Genomic DNA, 22,529 nt, shown 5'->3' with positions numbered 1-22,529 from the left:
ATCAAAATAATGTACACAAATTATGTGGCAAAGAGTAAAAAACTTGTAATTTTGCACGTTATGTTTTGAAAGTGAATCAAAACACTTCAAGTCATGATTATTGAGTCATTCTGGAACATGTTTCCTCTTTTCTGTATCTGTGGCAGATGTAAGTGACCAGCGCTTTGGCCTTCAGGCCGCAGACAGAGAATATAATTGTGGCCTAATTACACACCTGTCAACCCTTTGGCCATGTCTGCATTGCTTTGGCAAAGACTCTCATACAGAACCACACAGTAATAGAAAACATGCTTGTTAAATCCCAGCCAGGGGGTCAGCTTGTGTGAATGAGTCATTTAGGAGGGTCAATGATAACCCCCCAACTGCTCCTTTCTACTGGCTTCTCAGCTCGCGGTGATGTGTGTCTTTACATGCAGAGACTCCTTCATTATCTTCAACGATATCTCGGTGTTTTGTTATATATACAGTACACACATAGTCATATAGTCATGTTTAAATTAGAAAAAATATATCCATCGTACAGTCAGTGAGTTGTCAGGCATACTCCTGTCCTGCAGATGTCGCTGCAGTGTGCTGTAAATGACTCATGTAGAGAGAGAGAGAGAGAGAGAGAGAGAGAGAGAGGGCTGGACTGACTGGAACACAACGGGAGCTTGTGCTCTGCTGAGTTTTGGCCATGAGAGTGAGACAGTCAGTCTAGACGCTGTTGACAGGCTCGTCTGGAGGAGAGAGAGACAGACGCGTCCCTCTGCGGCTCTGCGTTTAGCGACAGCACGCGCTTTCCAACGTAAGACATTTATATCTCTCATACCAACTTGTTGTCTGTCGTCTTTCAGCAGTCATAGATAGCGAGCGTGATACATTTCTGCAAGAAAAAGCGAATGAAGTTGTTGCAGACAGTCGCAATGGAAAAGACCAGCGGAGCGTTGACGCTCTTAAAGGGGCCGTTACCAGTTAATTAGTGCGAGACTGCTGTGTTTTGGGGTTAAATGGGCACATGTCTGTTTGTTTGGCAACAACTTAAGCACTTTTAATTAAAAGAGTGTGCTTAAGATAAACTTTTCTGCAATGTAAGGCTCTGGTATTCTGGTCTAATTAAAAGTTACTCTGGGCATGCGCACGGGGGCTGCGCAGAAGGCAGTGCATGCTTGGAAATGAAAGCAGATATTTGTGCATTAAAAGCATTTTTGAACTTGGAGTCTTTCGGGATGGTATGTTGTTACTTTTTGGATGAGAAAAAGGCTGAATATCCCTGCTGAAAAGATATGAAAACGTTTTCTGTTTCAAATGCCGTTGAAAACGTTTTCTGTTTCAAATCCCATTGAAAACGTTTTCCGTTTCAAATGCCATTATGAACTATCATCAGTGGTTTACTGTTAAAGTAAATATTTGGTATTATTCTAGTAGGATTTCATGTGTTCCCATCCACCGGCGCAATGTGACATCCCATCATAAAACTCAAAACACATATAATGTATGAGCTATGTATGCACAAGCTAAATTAAGATTTTAAGAAATCGAAGGTCAGCTAGAGTGCACTATTGGATGCATTATTTCCAGTTTGGCTTGTGTTATTTTGACATTTAATTAAGCTTTGACATGCCGTTGTTTAATTTTACATTTATGTATACAGCGGGGAAAATAAGTATTTGACACATCAGCATTTTTATCAGCAAGGGGATTTCTAAGTGGGCTATTGACACAAAATTTCCACCAGATGTAGCCATCCAGCCAAATATTTACATTAACATTTAGTCATTTGGCAGACGCTTTTGTCCAAAGCGATTTACAGTGCACTTATTACAGGGACAATCCCCCTGGAGCAACATGGAGTAAAGTGTCTTGCTCAAGGACACACTGGTGGTGGCTGCTGGGATCGAACCAGCAACCCTTTGATTTACCAGTTCAGTGGTTTAACCAACTGAATTCATACAAAGAAATCAGAACATTTAAGTATACAAGTTCATGATAATAAATAAAGTGAAATGACACAGGGAATAAGTGTTGAACACACTTTATTTTATACTTTGTAGAAAAGCCTTTGTTTGTGATTACAGCTTCTAGATGCCTCTTGTATGGAGAGACCAGTCGTCTGCATTGCTCAGGAGTGATTCTGGCCCATTCTTCCACACAAATGGTCTTTAAATCATGAAGGTTCCTTGAGCCTCTTTTATGAACTTTGATCTTCAGTTCTCTCCATAGATTTTCTATGGGATTTAGGTCAGGTGATTGACTGGGCCATACAAGCAGCATGATTTTCTTTCTTTGAAACCACTTCATTGTGTCCTTGGCCTTGTGTTTTTATCCAGAATGTCCCGGTACATTTCTCCATTCATCCTGCCTTCAATAATATGAAGTCTGCCGGTACCCCTTGCTGAAAAACAGCCCCAAACCATGATGCTTCCACCACCAAACTTAACTGTTGGTATGGTGTTCTTGGGGTGGTGGGCAGTGCCATTTCTTCTCCAGGGTTAGGTTTTGTTGACCACTTCCTTCCCCCTCTTTCTCTCACTTGTCATCCATTTCATCTGCTAAAAACTCAGTGATAAGTTCATCACAGTGACTCTTGTTCTTGTTTAGTGTATCACCCCTCGTCATGGCGTTATGCTTACACATTTTTGTTTCATTTTAGGTGCTGCAGTTGGCACTTTTTTGTGTTTTCACTTGTTTTTTACTCAACAGTGTTTTTCAGTGACCTTATATAGTTGCGTCCAAACAGCCACAACCCATTGAAGAGTGAAAAACAGATGATAAAAAGCTCCAGCTTTGACTAGAGTTTGTGCAGTCCAGTTTGAAGCCAGTATTATACAGTCTTTGAATCCTGCAACATTATGTTGATAGAATGACTCACTCCTTTAGTATATTTATGGAGCTCATTCATGCGTGGTTTATGTACTATAGTATTGTAATTGGATCTTTATGGCTATAGGTTTGTCGGAATGAAACTGACTTTTATAACTGAATTTAAAAATACATTTTACATATTATTTTTAGTACAACATAAGATCACTTAAAGGCAAGCAATATTCTGAAGCTGTGAGAAGGTGATTCTCACGAACTCTTGGTTTTAATATGTGAAACATGACTCGCATCATCAAATGGACAATAAAACCAGCCTTAAGGGTCAATTTTTCGAAATTGAGATTTTTACATCACCTGACAGCTGAACAAATAAGATTTTCATTGATGTTTGGTTTGTTGGAATAGAATAATGTTTGGCCGAGATACAACTTTCTGAAAATCTGGAATCTGAGGGTGCCAAAAAATCTAAATATTGAGATAATCGCCTTTAAAGTTGTTCAAATGAAGTCCGCTATGGCATATTACTCACAAAAATAAAGTTTTATATATTTAAGATAGGAATTGTACTAACTATCTTTATTTTACGTGATCTTTACTTAATATCGTAATGATTTTTGGCATAAAAAAAAATCTATAATTTTGACCCATACAAGGTATTTTTGGCCATTAATAAAAATGTTCCTGTCCACCTAAGACTTGTTTTGTTGTCCAAGGTCACATATTTCCTTTTAATTCTTAAAAAACAAGGTATGTCATGTTTAAAAGTATTAATGAAAAAACATTTTGTTCAAATTTTTTTGCACGATTTTGAATTTTCTTTGCAAAAAAAGTATCTCATTACTGTAACCATCAATCCCAAAGCATATTTTGCTGATAAAGCGAAGACATGATGCCTACGAAGGTTTTTATTAAACATACCATATAAGACATTTATGAAGTATATTTTAATAGAAAATATTACATAAAAAAAAAAACATGTTTATGTGGAAATTGTCGTGTCCACAGCATGACAAGAGAATATTTAGCTTTAAACTAGAAAAATATAAAGTAATGAACTTAATGTAAATATCTCTGTGTGTGTGTGTGTGTGTGTGTGTAAATGTGTGATTCTTACAAAATCTTAGTTTGATTTTCTTGAAAACACTTGCATCAACAAATTTCCATTTGATTCTTATAAAACAAGGTATGACATTTTACTGATTTATTTACATTTTTGTTTTAAAAAGGCATTTCTCATCCCTGTAACCATCCTTAAGCATTTTTTGCACAAAAAAAAGAACAGCCATGATGCCTAAGCAAGTTTACGACATTAATGGAGCATATTTTAAAATGATACATGTACAATATTTTTAAATGAGAAAATTCCCCATAACGGTACACAGTACAAGAGAATATACATAAACTAAATGTACAAATATGCTGGCTAGATATGACATAAACTAAAAAAGATAAACTAAAAAAAGTTTATCTATCTAGTGTTATCTATAAAGTAATCTGCTAATCTCTGTTGAGTGTTGGAGAAACATTTGCATTATTTTTGCCTCTAAATCAGAGATGATGTGATGGAACAAAGATATTGAAACTTATATATTGTAAAGTTTAGAAGTGCACTTGCATACAGATGACTCACGTCTAACAGCCATGAACTAAAAACTTCAATTTTGCGTTCATAGTCATCAGTGTATCTTGCAGAACAGACAGCAGGCTGTCCTTTTTTGTTACTCGTGGAGTTGATTTCCAACAGCAATCATCACATTATAATACATCGTACATAAATCTTCACTCCTGTGGCAGTGGTGAACTGGGGAACGAGGATGTTAGCAACAAGCCATCAATGTTCCTGTTCCTAAGGTAGGGAGCGTGCTGATGATTAGGGACTAACAGGCTGCTATTTTCCATATTCTTTCCTCTCCATCTTTATTTTTAGCCATTTCAGGCAATCTTCCCAGTCCACCCAGGGAGTCTCTCTGTTCTAGCTCAGGCTAAATCTCAAAATTCACCGGGTTTTAGCATCGACGGCTGTGGCGAGGAAGCAAAGGGGGCCTTTCTGCAGGTTCTTCTTTGAAGAATCTCAGTTTTATTCATGTATGCTCCATTAATATTGATCAGAGTCCTGGTTGAACGCATCTTTTTGCTTTGAAGGCTTATTGATGGATTAGTTTCCTGCAGGAATAATTCAACGGGCAGGAAGGGGGAGCGTTAGGGGAAGAGCCTTAGTTCCGAGTCTTTAGTCAAGGCCTAAACCAAGCCAAGAGGTTCTGTGAGGATGCACAAGGCTGGCAACAATGGTTTAATCATTCTTTGAACAACTCAGAGGAAATTTCCTTTAAGAAAAGTCATTTTTGAGCATTAATTTGTTACATTTATTAATATTCGATTTTGGAGCCAAACATTTGGGCCATTAATGTTATGTGATAAATCACTCTGCAGAAAACTTTCCCTTATGTCATCACAAACCTTACTTTTTCTTGGAATACAAAAGAAGATCTTTTTAGAAATGGTTTGCATACAATTTAAGTAAATGTTGGCCAATGTTGTTTGTTGACTAATGTTTTTCAAAATCAGAAGAAAGTCATGCCAGATTGAAGTGACTTTTTAGCAGTATAATAGTGTTGCTTTAAGTAGATAGCATAAATCACACAGCCAAAATGCATAAAGAAGAAAATATTACATGTGGAAAAGATGTTGATGCATATCTAGCCACATATTTATTCATGGCAAATGAATTCAAGAACGGCCTCCTGCTCTCCGTGGTGACTACTGAAGTGTTGTCTATCCTCAGCTTTGTTTCTGATGCATTCCAGCTGAATAGTTCTTAAACCAGAAATATTAGATATTCATACGCACTTCCGCAGTGAAGAGGATTTTGATCTTATTCTTATATATAGTATTACATACTGTTATCATATGCATGTGTCCTGAGAAAATGTATACACAAACCTATCAGTGCTGGACTATGATTTGATGATTTGCACCAATAATTCTTATTTCACATATTATGTTTGTCGGACACAAAAGCTACAGTGTTGGATGGACAATTGGAAAGTTTTAAATTCTGATATGTCTTACTAAACTAATACATAAAATAAACAGAGTTAACAAGCCTTGACCACATGTTTACGCTGTGTAGCCAGAGATGAGCTGACCCTCCTGGTTGAGGCTGGCTTCTCTCAAGGTTTTTTCTCCAATACCAACACTTTGTAAAGTTTTTGGTTTTCTGCCACAGTCGCATATAGCCTTTTCACTGGTCGACAGATGTATAAATAAGACAGTGTTTTGTTTAATGTTCTTGTAGATGGAAAAGATCAGAGTGGACATTAGTTCTGCTATATTTTTTGTGAAGCTACATTAAAACAGCATTGATATAACAATACGCCACATTAGTACTCTCTGACTTCAGTTTTACTTGTGTTAGCTAACATTTGAGAAATTGAATAAATTACATTTAATGTAAGATTTAATGTCTTTATCAATCTATAAATTGTGTTTTTTTACAGGTTGACGATATAAGAGCACTGAATCACTGATCAGGAACCTTAAATATACAGTATATATATTTTACTATTGTATGTTTTATTAGCTAAAAAATATTAGATTGTCAATTTTGATTTCCGTTTACACAAACCCTTCTGTACGTCTGTTAAGCGAGCGGTCTGTAATTTGATAGTCATGGTGTGATGAGTCTGGATGACATTGCTGATCCATGCAGACATCACTCAGGCAGCTGTAGCCGTCCAGCATTCATCTGCTGACTTGAGATCTGTCTTGACCTGTACGCTGAAAGTATTGCTGTGGCAGAGATAAGGTTGGCGTAATGATTACAGAATAGGAATATGGGGAGAATTCTGGCACATTGCATTGATCCACTGTCTTTTATAGAGGCACAAATGTTTATTGTTGTGAGATGTTTGATAAACTGTAATCTAAAATTAATAACTGTTGGAACTATCAAATGCCTAAATTGCCTGCCCCATGTTAGACATTATGACCCTCTTAAGTGCATTTGAGGAAAACATGATATAGAAAACAATCGTATAACAATAATATCAGTTAAATTAATATTGTAATAAGAAAATATTTAACGATTAATCAAAAATATATTTTGTTTTACTGTGTGTTTGCCCACATTTTATGCAAAAGCCCTTTTACTGAAATTGTGATTCACTCAAGATCTTGGTTTCAAGATGTCAAACAAGGTTTTCTTAAAAACACTTGCATCATCACGCTTCCTTTTGATACATTGTGATGATGACATGTTTAAAAGTGTCTACTGTGCGTTAACAGAAGTAGTTTCACTAGGCGGCCATATTTGCAGCTATTTGTGTTTTATTATGTTTTACTAAAAGAGAGAAGCCATTATGCCTTAGCAAGTTTTTTCATTAATCATAAGAAATTAATTATTTATATTTAGAATAGAATGTTATACATTTAACATTTTTTAAATGTAGAAAAGGACCTGTATCAGTAATGAGAATGAAAAAAGTAGTGTATACAGCGTGACAAGAGATTAATAAACTTTTCACTAGAAAAATATAAAGTAATTTGTTAACCTTTTAGCTATTTGAAAATGTCTGAAATATCTTGGTGTGTGTCTAAGCACCTTTAAAAGTGTTATGGAGGATGAGAATATCAGTCATGGACACATTTTTTCCTCTATTTCTTTAATTTTATTATATGTCTTTTTTGTTGTTATTTGAGAACTAATTGTCTAATTGTCATATACATCAAATTGTTTTTTCAGAATATTTAAATTGTGCACTGTTTAAATGACAACATGTAATGCAATTCGGGACGTGTTACATTACAAAAGCAAAAAAATAATATTTAGAGCTTTCAAACAATTAATCGCATCCAGAATAAAAGTTTGTGTTTACATAATATATGTCTGTGTACTGTGCATATTTATTTAGTGTTTATAAAAACATACACATGCATACATGCATATATTTAAGGAAAAAATTATTTACAATTAGGTAGGCTACATAGAAATAAATACATGTAAATATTTCTTTAATATGTATCTATGTGTAAATGTTTATAAATATTATATTTAATATTAATATGCACAGGACACAGACAAATGTCAGGTAAACACAAACTTTTATTCTGGATGCGATTAATCGCGATTAATCATTTGACAGCCCAAAAATAATTAATTTCTATGCTCAAAAGATGCTATGTGCAAGGCAGAGAACACAATTATGTTTATAATAATCCTTTGTTAATTCACATGTGTAATTAAAATCTTGACTGCCATGAAATCAAGTCATCTAAGAATTCCTCCGCAAGCTCAACCTGCATCCCTGTTACCAAAGTTATTGTATAAAAAATAAATGTTATTTAAAAAATGGGAAATAAAAGTTTGTCAGCCACTACAAACCAACATTTACTTCCAAAAATCACCAGTGTCTTTCTTTCCGCATGTGGTTCATGTTCGGTATCTTTTAGCGCTGGCACCGCTCCATCTATCAGTTTCAAACGATCTGCAAATCCAGCGTTATATCCACTGTTTATATAACATCCATTACTGAAATGCTGTGACCAAACAGACACACCTAAACTTAGCTATCGCAAGAGTAATGAGCTGCAGCTGCAGGACCACAGCGCAGCCAATCTTGACGCAGTGCAGCCAATCTTGGATGCTAAGCGGGTCGTGCTCGTCGGTTGGCTCGTGGGCGGGCAATTTCTTTCACTTTGCCGTTTTTTTCCGGAGAGAACAGGGATCCAGATTTATAAAAAACTTTCCAACACAAGTTGGAGAGCTGTTTTTTGACAAGTTGACCATGTTAAGCATGATCAGCCTGCGTCTTTAACAGTGTAAAGAAGTCAGAATGCATGAAACATCTTTGCATACCCCCTTTAAGTGAAGACAGGAAAGGTTCTAATATGGAGATGGACTGGGTGTGTTTTATTTAAATGACCACTACGCGATTATTAGTGAATGAGACCCAATGTCTGTAAAACAATTTCAGAGGGAGAATAATTCTTAACTGGAAAAATTCTGCCGCAGCTTTCTGAATTCACCGATTCCATCAGCTTAGTCAACAAATTCACGTGTATTGCGTTGCCCACCTGGAAGCCTATTCAACGGCCTATTCACTTATAATTACTAATTATTTACTAATTATTTACGACACTGATAACAGACTATTGCTCTTATCAACCACATGGGGGAAGCCATGAACTAAAGTTCTATCGGTAACAAAGTTGTTTGAAAATCAGTGTGGAAAAAGCTTGGAACTGATGGATCGTGCCTCCTTTCACTGACCGTTTGCCGGCCCTGTTATTTGACCTGTTGGTGGAAAGTGCCTTATACAGTACTTAGGCTTTGATTGCTTGATACTGAATCCTGGCAACAGACGCCACAAAACAGCTTTGTGACACCGTCAGTCTTCGTGATCGGTTTCTTCCACTGGCTTCAGATTCATGTATGGACATTTCGGCTGCTGCCACCTAACATGCCCATAAGTGGAGAGGCAGACAGCTCCTCGCCTGCAGCCTGCCCACGTCTCGCTGTCTCTCTCTCGGCCTCCCTCCCCCTCTTCTCTTCCTGGCACGAGGAGAGAGATCCAAGAGAAGTCTGCATTCCTGCAGCATAGCGGGAAAGCTTCCTGACACAGGCGGGGAATGCGTGACGTCCCTCTCCGACCGCGCGGTCAAACTGCTCCCTCGCCATGGCCTGTGTTTGGCCAAAGTCGGTTGGCCTGAAGCGGAAAGATCTCTCAGCGGAGCGCAAGACTCGGGCTATAGACAGACTGTTCTTTGATTAACCAACCATTGTGTAGCGTTGTAGTAACATTGTAGCTGAAAGGAGATTTTGCTTAATATGAATGAGAATCTGAATATTTAAATGATCATGTACACGCCCTCTTGTTATTTCAAACCTGTATGACTTTCTTTCTTCTGCAGAACACAAAAGAAGATATTTGGATAAATACTGGTAACAGCCCCCCACACCCCCCCCATTTTGAAAAATGGAAGTGAATGGGGTGCTAATAATAACATTCTTCTAAATAGCTTCTCTTGTGTTCTGCACAAGAAAGAAAGTCATAAAGGTTTGAAATGACAATAGGGTGAGTAAATGATTACAGAATTTTTATTTTGAAGGTGAACTTCTCCTTTGATGAGGACAAAAAGTAAATTAGTTAAATTTGTAAATACTCTGTGAAAAGGGGAGTCGGCTTTGTAGTTGTATGATTAACCCAATAAGATTACTAGAACTGACATAAAGAAGCACATGCATTGCTTAGTGATGGACCAAATGGTGCAGAGGAGGGAGAGCAAAGAGAACACTTTAGAAAAGAAGCTATAAGTCACTTGTGGCTTTGCTATATTCAGAATATTGTCTTTAGCTGTGACAATTAATGGTAAGACTTGAGCATAAACTGAACGTTGCATTTTGAAGTGCATGGCCTTCCAACATACGAACAGCATTGCCAGTTCACCATCATTACAGTACAGACCAGCATTGTGCTTCATACCACAAATGAAGGCTTTGTCTTCTGTAGCACTTTCTGTGTCTTCTGCTGTTCCTGCCAAGCTCTGGCTAGCTCTCGCAGAACATATTGCATGGACATGCCCCAAGTTAGTGCCTGTGGGAAAAGAGTTCTGATAGAAGGTCCAGATGGAGACGCTTTAGGCCTCAGTGGTGGTTTTTTAATCCTCTCCCGAGGCGAAGCCTATGACCCAGGCCGTACCCCTCTGGTGCTCTTACCCTGAGGACCTAAATGTATGTTGAGCCACTAGGCACTTTGGGCCATGTGGACTAGAAAATAAACTTGTTTTTTTAAAACGCTTACTATTATCTTACAGCATCAATTCAATGGGTGGACACATGCATGCGTCACAACAGAATAGTCATTGCGGTTATTTTTTATTTAGTAATGGTATTAAGTAATAGTTCACCCAAAAATAAGAATTCTTTCATACTCGCCCTCATGTCATTTTAAACCTGTTTGAGATAATAATTTTTTTCAGCAGAACACATAATAAGATATTTTGAAGAATGTTTTTCAATGGCACCCATTCACTTTCGTGAATGGGTGCCGGTGCTGTTCGGTTCCGAACTTTCTTCAAAATATCTTTTGCAGTTTTTAAATGACAAGAGGGTGAGTAAATGATGACAGAATTTTTATTTTTGGGTTAAAATATCACTTTAAAGGAATACTTCAGCCAAAAATGAAAATTCTGCCATCATTTACTCACCTTCGAGTTGTTCCAAATATTTATACATTTCTTTGTTCTCATGAACACCGAGAAAGATATTTGGAAGAATGCTTGTTACCAAACAGATCTTGAACCCCATTGACTACCATAATAGGAAAAATACTTTTTTATTTGTTTTGTTCTGTTGAACACAAAAGAAGACATTTTGAAGAATGTTGGCCAGCAAACTGGAGCACTTTTTCCTACTATGGTATTCAATGGGTGCCAAAATGTGTCTGGTTATAAGCATTCTTCCAAATATCTTTCTCTGTGTTCATCAGAACGAAGACATTTATACATATTTGGAACAACTCGAAGGTGAGGAAATGATGACAGTATGTTCATTTTTGGCTGAAGTATCCCTTTAACGTGGAGTGTATTTTTGTATGTGTTCAAGTTTGTATTAATGCTTCCAACTAAGCACATCATGCACAAATATTCTTTTAGTTTCATGAATTTTCTTTTTACTGTAAATATGGCCAAAAAGCCAAATTGCTTTGTCAACGTCAGTATCTCCACCAGCCTTCCAAAAACTTCCCAGACAGTTTTAATGTGACCTTTGTATGACCGACAAAAAAAGTGTTTGGTTTAATAACTGTCAAACTCTGGAAAAATAAAAGCAGACGAAACACCCATAAACTGCATAATAAGGACTCAGAGCGAGGGCTGACCTCTAAACGTTTGCTAGACAATTACAGAGAGGCATCTGGGTGAAAATGGTTGCAAAATCTTTAAATAGCAATGCATGAATGCTAACACACGTTTAGGCACCCTGCATCTCCCTCGCATACACCTCACCTTTCCTGTGTGAAAACTGTGCTATAAATGTTCTGTGATACTGTGGCAGACTCGGCCTGCAGTTGGCATGGTTTCAGTGGAGATCTGTGCTTGTGTGTGCATGTAGACAACAGAACAGTACCATACAAGTCCTCGTTCTTCAGACTGTACCGTACGTACAGCTGTGGTCTGTTAACACACAGAGCGTCTTTAGAAAGAGCCTCTGGAACATTGTGAATACAATCAGATGCATTCAAGAACGGAGAGAGAGAGAAAGAGAATGTGAGGCACAACAACAGCCTAATCTGACAAAGACTTCAGCTAAAAGAAGCTTACCGTTTGAAATGTCATAATGTACTGTTTAAGCAGATGGAGCTTGAATGCCTAAATAAATAAATAAAACATTTATCCGTTTTGTGTTCTGCACTTTTAGAAGACTGCAATAACCTAAGGGAAAATATATTAGGTTGTGATTATTTGCTAGCTTTGTTAACTGTTTTTCTAGAACATTGCTTTGTTAGATTACAAACATTATGAACGGATTTCAGCTTGATTTAGTTGAGTAGTGAGAGCTGTTTGATGCATTTTAAAGCTTTTCATTTTTAAGGTTAAAAATAGTTCCTTTTTGGGCTAGTTAAAGTATTGAAACTCTCTTTTTCTTACAATTATTCTTATCGGCAAATGTATAATACTGTTTTTTAATTTAAGCAGTAAGGTATGATTTTGCAGGAGATTTCAGCATGATGTCCTTTGAATTGAGTGCACAAAGTAGAATTCACCTGCAATTTTATGTTTCAAACAGAGATGTCGATAGAGAGGCAAAAATGAAAGATTTGAGGATTAAATGCAAGCAACAATAGGGTGCTGCAGAGATGACGTATTTTTGTATGCAAACCCGGGCGCATTTTAGGGCTTCCGGTTCCATCGCTCTTTTTGCGATCGTCCAAAATAAATATGCTTTCGGTCAAGGGAACCAGCGCCGCACTTCCGGGTTAGCCTACAAAAATACGTCATCTATGAGCCTCTATATAAATAAAATTTCAAATCAAAGTCATAATGAATGTATATTGTGCATGGTTAACAAATATAAGCTGCTGTGTAAAGTTCCTCTTTTTATAGTTAAGTAAATTCGTCATTTCAACTCATGAATCGTAAGTAAGACAAGTTTCCTAAATTCTGAATCCCGCACAGCTTTGATCGACAAGCCCACTCTCTTTCATGTCTAAACTTGGGTCTTTATGACACACGCGATTTAGAATCTAGTTTCGTTTCTCTAGTGTCCTCATACATCAGATCCGCAGACAGAGCAGACATGCTTTAATTCAACTCATGGCCTTTGAAGTGAAATGTTTAGTCTGCCAATAGACAAGTGTGTGTTGAGGTATGTGAGGACGAGATAGTGATCTCACACACACAGTCAATGCAATGCTCCTTCGTCTGTCCCTCATGAGAGCATGTGCCCTCTGTGTGACCTCTGTGCCACGACACACACACCTCTGAAGAGCAGTCAATGACCCCGTCGTCTAGACGCTGTTAGCACTACCGTAAAAGCCATTGATTGGGTGCAAGCTGACACTTCCACTATCGCTGAGAGTGTGTGTGTGTTACTGACCGAGTGGATGGAAACACCCCCCAGGCATTAATGTCAGGGCCTTTTTGCTGTCTCCACCTCCATGCACAATACATACACACACACACACGCACAATACACACGCACACACACACACACACACACACACACAGAGAAATACTAGGATGTTGTTGTTTTAAGTCCCCTATAAAGTGGCGGTGTCTTTAGCACACCTTGTCCAACCAGTCCATTGAAACAGTGTTGTATGATATGTTTTCTTGAAATGAATGATATATTTTGTCTTGTATATCTACAACTTCACGTGTACCTTCTTCATGTGGTCGATTGTGTCGGTAGTGGTGTACAAAAAAAAATTTCTTACCTTACATAAGCAAGGAGGTTGGAAAGGTTCGCAATATTGGTTTATATCCAACTGTAAGGCATAAAAGCGACTCTCTCGTATGTTTCTTACCAACTGCAGAGTCACATTATCTGCCATTTCATTTATTCTTTTTCTACTGTATTATCTGAAAGTGAAATGAGATTTAACCGCTTGAGGGCCTTTTCTCCACACATCACGCTAACCATTTATTTTGCGGCGGGCAAAATGAGATCTTCGCCTGTTGTGTGTGCTTTCTTCCAGTCTTTGCGACATGACAGAATGCCTACACAGCTTTACTATTGTCGTTGCCATTTCTAGGTTTATTCTCAAAAAATGTAGTAGGCTTGGACACAAGTTTTCTCGGTTTTATCTCCGAATGCTGACATTGTTTATTCCGTTTCAAAGCTTCATTTGACAAAACTTCAAATGCAAGTTTTTCTCGACGTCGAGCAATGATGAAGATTTACACTTGTAAATGAATCCATGTTTGTTCTTTTCAGAGACCCAGTTGCTAGACACTTGTTCATGATTAAATCTGTTACGGTTACTGTATTCGGCATATTTCAATAAATTGGCGAGCACAGATAATGAATGCACCCTGACAATTTTAATATGCATTTTCTTTGATTAAATACATAATAATTTATTATTTTTAAGTGCGATACACACATTATTTTTATTAAAAATATTCTAATAATTGACAGCCCACCCCAAACAATACCCTTGAGAGATCATTCTCACGAAACCGCTGAAACATCATGACAGTAAAGATTTTTATAATAAAACAAATAATTTGTTAAAAAGAAAAAATTATTGTAACAAACATTGTTTGGTTCTCTAACATAATGTTAACATAGGGATTATTGATTTATGCAATATGTTATATATTTAAATAGAGTGAAATTTAAATATTCAGAAAAACAATTGTATGTTCTACTAGATAAAATAAGATAAAAAAATAATTGACAGAATATTCATGTATAATAAAAAAAGAAATAGTGAAGAAAAGGAGTGTCCATAACTGATATTCTCATCCTCCGTAACATTTTTAAACGACACACAAAACACACAAATATATTTCCATTAAATTTGGTTTTATGTGAAGATGCACATCTTCTCGTACTTTTCAAATGGATTACTTAATATTTTTCTCGTTAAAAGTGTATTATTTAATTGACACACTGTGTACACAACTTTTTTCATTCTCATTATGGACACAGGTACTTTTCTGCATTAAAAAAATGTTACGTTTATCATTAAAAAAAATATATACTTCGTTGATGTCTTATTATGTATGATTAATAAAAACGTAATGAGAATGAGAAGGCCCTTGTTTGTAAAAAAAATAAAAAATTGTGTTATTCCGTTTTGAAAATGATTTCAAAGATGTCATAGCTTGTTTCTAATGAGTGTTTAACTGTTTTTACGTAAGTCGTGTTTGACATGTTTAAACCTAGATTTTGTAAGAATCACCCAGTGGGATGCGTCCACTGCTGGACATCTTCATGTTAGGATTGACCTGCTGTGCTTAAATTGAACATGCAACATAATAACGGCATGTAATAACGTTGTAGCATTTGACACATTTATCGTTCTATACTGTTTTACTATTTTGAAATAGTTGCTTATATAAAGTACTGTGTGCAGTATCCAATAGCCCAGTATTTCTTTCTGAACAATCCCCTTGCCTTGACTTTATCAAGGTTTATCACCGCTGTGTCTCTCCGCCTCTCTCCTGACGCTTAGCATCCTCACACCTCTCTTTCACTCCTTTTTTAGAATTTCATTATAGTCTGGCACCTCCGTTACCAAACAAGACAGTAATGCGCTTGTGTCCTTTCCGTGCACTCCTCCGTCTCTTTCTTGTCTCCCCACAGCCCCCAAAGACGGACACTCGGCTCACACCTGAAGGGCCGTAGGAAGGTCACAGACACCTCATGTCTGCATGCATCAGACAAAATCATTCTTTCATTTTCCCCCCAGACTACTATTTTAACACATATCTCTTCTGCTGCGGTTGTTTTTGTTGAGGTAAATACTGATTTATCTGAGCTTGCTTGGATGTCCGTTGAAGTATCAGAACTATTTTTTTGCATAAATCTTTTGGAAAGATAATGCATTTTTGTTATGTGACACAGTCAGGGGATTCATTCAGCCCAAAGCAAGTTGGCGGACGAGACTTGTAATGTCAGTTTGTACATACTTCAGTTGTTTATATAAATTATAATATGTTCATATGTTTATTTATAATGAATATAAATTATGCATCATGCGCTGTACAGGGCTTTAAAATTATTCAGAGAGAAGCTCATGAATAACCCCGTCAGCAAGAATTAGAAGGTCAATTAGAGAGGACGAAATGAAGCTCACGTCCGCACTCCTCCAGCCAATAACACCGGCCAATGAGCTGTGAAAGTTTCTGCTGCAGATATATAAGACCGTGTTGTCTGGCTGTACCCGACGCTTTGTATCGGGTAAAAAAAGGCGTCCTATAGCTGCGAGTACACTGATATAATCTTTGACAAGATATCAGCCTGAATCGGCTGGATGGGCATTTATCAGAGCAAGTATCTGATTCTCACATCTCAGCTTCTGATATACTCATCTCACTCTCATCAGCTTCAAGTTTTCTGGAGTCATAATAAATTATATTTAAGCAATCTGGAACATTTTGTCTGTTTTCTCGCAGTATGGGAGAGATGTAGGGTTCATGCTCTTACTTTACTTTTAGACATGTGATATGCTAATTCCAGGATATTATTTGGGGGATTTTGTACAACTGTTACATCAACGTCTTGTCATATCGATGCATAGACATTGCTAGTATTTTTCCCATACTATTTCCTTTTATTTGTCTAATTTGAGCATTCTACGTTGTGTTGAAACATGATGTTTTAAAACGACCAAATTGAGAATAAAACTTTGAGCATTGGATGGTAAAGTCTGCAATGTTTGGAAGATAGTTTGTCTTTAAAGTACTTTAAATCATTCAAATAAAATCACATTGAAAAGACTTAAGCAACTTTAATGTAATTTAAAGTACTGATATTCTCATTAACTAACAATTTAGTAACATTTTTTACATACATTTGGGATATATTCGGTATTTTTTAAGAAGCATGCATTAAAGGAGTAGTTCACTTTGAAAAATAAATGTTCATGATAATTTACTCACCCCTGTTGTCATCCAAGATGTTTCTGTTTTATTTTCTTTAGTGGACAAAAAAATGAAGGTTTTTGATGAAAACATTCCAGGATTTTTCTCCATATAGTGGACTTCAATGGACTCCAAATGGTTGAAGGTCGAAATGACAGTTTCAGTGCAGCTTCAAAGGGCCGTAGATGATACCAGACGATGAATAAATGTCTTATCTAGCGAAACGATCGTCAACTTTTTTTTTTTTTTTTTTTATAAATTAACAATCTTTTCACTAGATAAGAACTTTATTCATCGTCTGGTATCGTTTAAAGCAATTTGAAGCTGCATTGAAACTGTCATTTTGACCTTCAACGTCCATTGATGACCGCTATATGGAGAAAAATCCTGGAATGTCTTCATCAAAAACCTTCATTTCTTTTCGACTAAAGAAACAAAAACATAAACATCTTGGATGACATGGGGTTGAGTAAATTATCATGAGTGGACTACTCCTTTAAGTAAAAAGCGTAGTAATGGTTGTAACAAAAAAAATTCAATCAAAAAAGCAAAGTCAGAATGAGCTAAGACCATAACTGCTAAAAAGACACAGGCTAATGGCTGATGCAATGAATGCATAAGAATACCAAAACTTATTTTGCACAATATTTTCTGATATATTTAAATATATATTTATTTATTAAGGCTGTTTGTGCCTTTTATGATATAAATCCAACCAAGTATTGGCATGTACTAACCCAGTGGTTCTCAACTCCAGTCCTCAGGCCCCCCCTGACAGAATACTTTGGATGTCTCCCTATTGAACACCTGAACAAGTTAATGAGATAACTAACCATTTCAAATTGTTCAGTAATCCTTCTGCATCAAAGTATACGTCAAAATACAAAGATATCACCATTAGAGACCATCATTATAGCGTGGTACCACCACAGCACTATTTTCAAGGGAAAGGTCATAACTCGCACAATACTTTAATTTCCTCTCATACTTTGCTTTATCATTCTTTTTTCTTGTCGTGAACACAGCAGAGATTAAAAATGTTCCGCTGGCTTTTCTTTTCCCCTGTGAGCTTTGCCGTCTCGCCAGCCGATTGAGAAAGACGCAGACGGATAATGATGCAGGCGAGAGAAGTTTTTGCCGTAGGGAGGGGGAGAAACATCCTCCCACGCTTTTTATTTCCATATTTTATTGTGGCGTTAACAAAATAACAGAGAAACCGATGATGTTTACCTCGGCTTCCGTCAAGTTCTGTGAGTCCCCTCTGTGCCAGCGCCCCCCGCCCTGACTGAGAGTGTGAGACAGTGTCTGGATATGGCTGCAAAGCACTTGTCTGAGGGGATGTGCGATGTGGGTGGGGGTGTTTTTCGGGATTTGGGGGTGGGCTGTCTCACTTTGTGTTTTTGAGAGAGAGACAGAGATGGGGTAAGGGGGTGTTGTCTCGCTCTGTGCGTCTTGATAAATCAATCTTTAGCCTGGCAGACAAGGCAGGCACCACAGAGACACTCTCAGACTGGCACCATTCAGACCTGGGCATACACAAAACTAGACAATAATGAGACGGTGAAGCCTCAGAACAGCATAATGATACACATATTATAGCTGTGAGACACAAATACAGAACGTATACACACAGACACAATAGCTCTGGCTCTGTCAGACTGGAATAGACACATACAGGATAATCACTTGCCAAAAACTCAAGCTCCAATATGATTGGTTGGATTGATGCATATTCTGCATTCAGGCTAAAAATGTTCTTCAAGTCTACCTGGAAAGAGTTTGCAAGGTACCAGGGTAAAAAATGAACACTTTATAGAATAGAAAATAATCCCGGGATTAACTAGGTTTTCAGCACCAGACCTCCGTGTTATTACCAAAGTTTACAGTTCAAAATACCATGAAGCATCCCAATTATGACCAATCAGAGCCGGTTTGATATGAGGTGTACAGTGAGATTTCTTTGTGGATGGGGAGTGCAACATTTCAGAAATAGAAAGAACTAACACTTTTGGACGGACAGAAAGTTCAGTTTTCTCTGTTTTCTATAGTTTTCTGCAGAGATTGCTGCTCCTGTTTTTTAATACATGTTATTATTATGGAAAATTAATGCCTTAGTAGATGTTTTATAAGCTTCCCCCGTAAGTCTTTGCGACAGAGAGAGATGGTTAGGCAAGTGAAAATAGACATATTTTACACTGGATAATATGCATTTCATAATAGTTAAATGTATATCGTATTTCGAAACCTTGTATATTAAAATAAAAACAGAATTTTTGTGTTGTCAGAGTTGAAAAGCTCTTTTTACTAGTTAAATATTTACAAAACCCACAGACAAGCATGAAGGGCAATTATTTTTGAAAAAATGAACATACTAGGTTTCAGTCTGAGAGTGACGATATATTATATTAACGTTGAGTCTTTTCTTAATGTTCAATTGTATGAATTGTTTCTGACAAACGAGATTAACATGAGTAGTCCGAAATCGGGTACTTCCATACTATATAGTAGCCGAGAATGCGTATGAGTCATGAATAGTATGTCCGAAACCTCAGTATGCAAAATACAATAGGTGAGAAATACCCGGATGGTCTACTACTTCCGCCGAGATAAAAGAGTGTGGATGGGATAGACACTTCTCTAACCCATGATGCCACAGGAGCTGAGCAATGGTCAAATTTTAAAAGTAAATCAAATAAATATAGCGGAAAACTAAGGTGATTTAACGTTTCATGCATTCTGACTTCTTTACACTGTTAAACGTGCCGTCTTCTTATGCTTAACATGGTCAACTTGACAAAAATTAGGTTGGACCCATTACGTGTTATTTTTGTGCTCGTTACACTCCCCAAAGGTTCGTTTAGGTTTTGCATAGTTTTTTGAACATGAAAACCTGTTATGAAACAAATTTCTTAGTTTCTTACTTATTGGGCAAATTTCCCAGAAAAGCAAGTCAAAAGAAATAGCCGTCCACGCCTCAACCGACGAGCGATAGGAAGACCCGCTTACCATCAAGATTGGCTGTGCTGCGTCAAGATTGGCTGCACTGTCGGCCTGAAACTGCGGCTGGTTACACTTGCGACAGTGAGAAAAGTTGAGGAGTGTCTGTTTGTTCACAGTATTTCAGTGATGAATGTTATATAAAAAGTGGATATAACGCTGGATTTGCAGACCGTTTGGAACTGATAAATGGAGCGGTCCGAGTGCTTAAAGATGCCGAACATGAACCGGATGCGGTAAGCCAAACGGAGTCATAGATCTGGCGCAAATATCCATTATGTAAACAACACAAATATATAGTGAATCAAAACAGCTATGCAGGGATAATGCGATGATGTATTGTGTGCTCGTGATTCAGTTCCTGCCCTGCACACCCCCAGGTTGTCATCTATTTTTGGAACTAATCATACAGCTCTATCTATCTTTTATAAATATGATCAAACTAAATACTCTTCGAAGATGCATAGTATGCAATGCTACTCTATAGGTACTCAAGATTAATATGAGATTGGCAGAAACTACGTATACAACCGGACATTTTAATGTAAGTACCAATAAATTAATTTCTCGTGACTAAATTATGTTTTTATCATTGCCCTCTTGTAGGTTGTGGTTAATACGTCATATATCACAGAGCATACAAGTCAAATGACAATAAAAAATGGCGGACGCAGTATGTCCAAAATGTATAAATACAACTCCCACTTATACTATACAGAACGTGCTTCTTTAACGGCCGATAGGTAGGTACTTATTCAAGTTATATACATACTGTCACGATGCGATGTCGGACGCAGTGAAAGTTTAATTCATTTGACACGTTCACACAACCATATGCCATCATTTGAAAAAACAATATGTCGTCCTCCAAATATTAAAATGAGTAAAATAATATTAAAAAAAACTATGTTTCTTACATCTGACTTTAGTTGTAGAAGGCAGTTTTACGGTATTTCAAGTCTATAATTGGGGATACTTTTCACCGAAAAATGAAATGAAAATTCACCGGAAAAGAAGATTAGCTCACACTCATGCAATCCTAGTTGTATATGATTTCCTTTCCTTAGCCAAGCAGAATCAAAGGTATGTTAAACAATATCCTTGCTTTCCAGGATATGCCTTTTCAGAGTAATTCCATTGAATAGGGTCACAGTTTGTGAAGAAAGACATTTTCATTTCCAGTGAACTATACATGCAAAATGAACGGTGCTTGTTTGATTTATATGTTGTTCAGACCATGTCATTCTGTCTGAGTGGGTGGTACTTGGCTAGAATAAGTTGCAAAGTGGGCCAGACTTGTGACAATGGTGAAAGTCTGGATGAGATGTTTGCCTGAAGCCCCTACAACCAATGCTGTCCTCTTGAGCTCTCTGCATGTGTGTCTGCCCGGGGAGGTTTAATTGAGCTGTGACTCATCTAATGGAGAAGGCAAAAGCCTTGTGTCGTACAGGCTGCATGGCAGGAGCATAATGAATCAGTGGTCGCTGACGGCAACAGGTGTGCCAATCAGGTCCAGGATGGACAAGTTGTAAAAAATAAATGCACAAAATAAAGGTTAGAATGTAGGTGGATGTTCTGTAAATAGTGGGACGTTACATTCAGGTTTGTGGATGTGTTTGAGCAATGCTTTGAGAGGATGAAACCTGAGCGTGGCACATCCGGGCTGATTCACTGTAAAGAACAACAGAACGAAAGGGAAGCAAGAAGAAAATCCATCATGGGAGAGCCGAAAGTGAGACGATGATGGGTTTTGGAAGCTTACGTAAGATTTATCTTGTTGGGTTATTTCATGGGCACTCCTACGACAAACACATAAACTATGGCAAAGAATGTCTGTACAGCACAGATTCTTATAAAATGGTATAGGTTGTTTTAGAAAGTGAAAAAAACATAAATGGGGATGTACTCTGTCTACTGGAATCTTCAATTCCTCAAAGGTGGTCGAAACAAAACATAAGGCGTGATCGCTTTCGTTGCTACGTATTACATATGAATTATTCGGGAGCATTTCGGGTTAACAGAAAAGTTAGGAAACAAGTTATTAAGAAAACGTTTCACCTGCTGTCAGATAGGTAAGAAAGTTACCATAGCAACAGTTCTTTTGATTAGGATTGTGTCGGACGGTATATTGGCAAAAATGAGTACTGTACAACTTTTAAGGTTGATGAACGTGTTGGGGCGAATGTATTGAAATTCTTCTGAAAGTCATTGATTAATTCACACACACAGACACACTGTGTAGTACACCGTGTTACATAAGAAAGCTGGTTGCATAAAATATAAAGTGTTGGGAGTGTGAGGTTATACTTAGCGTGGTCATAGAAAATCTAAGATTAAGATTAAGGTCTGGAATTAGGGTTAGGGATTCTCAATTGTCTTGGATCATGTGGGAGAGCGATAGATACGTTCTTAAATCCTCACAAGCTCCTCCCTGCCCAACAACACTGTTTGTGCTGATGAGATGTTTGTGGTAGGCTGCTGATGCTCCAACAGGCTGTTTATTTTCCATCCATCCATTTTCTACCGCTTATCCGAACTACCTCGGGTCACGGGGAGCCGCTGTTTATTTTAAAACACAAAATGTTCATAAGAATAAAGTTGGCCTTATGTAATGGTCAATTAGAGAACTTGTTAAGTGT

At 37.3% G+C, this 22,529-nt stretch overlaps 1 protein-coding gene across 1 annotated transcript in view; it reads left to right on the top strand.

Moving 5' to 3' along the window:
• The first annotated feature begins 641 nt into the window (after window positions 1–641).
• The window catches only part of ldlrad4a (low density lipoprotein receptor class A domain containing 4a), a 65,289-nt gene continuing 43,401 nt past the window's right edge, over window positions 642–22,529 (top strand). The window contains exon 1 of the mRNA XM_056741060.1: window positions 642–787. The gene's annotated coding sequence lies outside the window, so the exon portion shown is untranslated. The remainder of the gene's footprint in view (window positions 788–22,529) is intronic.

The sequence above is a fragment of the Triplophysa dalaica genome, chromosome 25 (genome assembly GCF_015846415.1).
Source record: "Triplophysa dalaica isolate WHDGS20190420 chromosome 25, ASM1584641v1, whole genome shotgun sequence".
Classification (NCBI taxonomy): domain Eukaryota; kingdom Metazoa; phylum Chordata; class Actinopteri; order Cypriniformes; family Nemacheilidae; genus Triplophysa; species Triplophysa dalaica.
This window is presented reverse-complemented; position numbering and strand designations above follow the sequence as displayed.